We start from the raw sequence: 937 nt of genomic DNA, 5'->3' as shown, positions 1-937 counted from the left end.
GGCAAGCCCATTACCTCCCGCTCCCCTGGCTGCAGTTGGTCTCCCATCCTGGCCAATGAGAAGCAGGATGCAGGGGCGTGGGGTCCTGCCAGGCCGCCCTCTCTGGCCAGAGCCGGGCCTCCCTGCCCAGAGTGGATGGTGCAGGTCCAGCCAGGGAATACCTATTGAGAGAACGCACGAAAGGCTTTGCTGTCAGGCTAAGGATGCTGGCTTTATCCTAGCAGGCTTCTAGGCTCTGCGCTGGGAGGGTCACATGAGGCCGGCTTTGTGAAAGGATCTTCTAGCAGCAGAGTGAGCTGGAGGCCTGGGAGCATCCTGGCTGAGTGTCGTGGCCCAGGTGGGGGCAGCCCCATAAGAGGCAACCCCTGCGCCCAGAGCGAAAAGGGATCCGGAACCAGCAAAGATGGACGTCTCGCTGGAGATCCCTGTGGCCCACAACCACTGCCCCCTGCGACCTTCCTCCCCCACCCACGGGAGGGCTAAGGCCTCGGCCCCGAGGCGAGGCCAGGAGCCTGGGACCCCGGGGGACCGCGGGGCAGAGGGGACGGCGAGCTAGAGGCAAGCTCCCGGCCTCCTCCCCGCCCCCAACCGGCCCCGGCCCCGGGGTCTGAAACGCTTCCACGGCACTCGGCAGAAGGGACGCGAGCCCTGCCCGAGCGCGGCCGGCTACCGGTGGGCCCCCGTCCCCGCCCCCACACGCTCGCCACACGTCGCCCGGCTGCCCCGCGACGACGCGCGCCCCGCGTGGGGACCAGAAGGACCGGCCGGACGGGCCGGCGACACCTCCCCGGGGCTGGGCTTGGGGGCCGAGGTGGGGGCCCGCCAGCCCCGCCCGGTCCGGGAACTCGGAGCCCGCCCCCGCCCCCGCGCCCAGGAACGCCAACCCCGCGCCCGCCCGCGGGAGCCCCGACTCCGCCCCTGCTTCCTCCCCCGCCCG

The sequence above is a fragment of the Mirounga leonina genome, unplaced genomic scaffold, assembly GCF_011800145.1.
Source record: "Mirounga leonina isolate KUSES-001 unplaced genomic scaffold, KU_Mleo_1.0 Mir_165, whole genome shotgun sequence".
In the NCBI taxonomy this organism is placed as follows: Eukaryota; Metazoa; Chordata; class Mammalia; order Carnivora; family Phocidae; genus Mirounga; species Mirounga leonina.
This window is presented reverse-complemented; position numbering follows the sequence as displayed.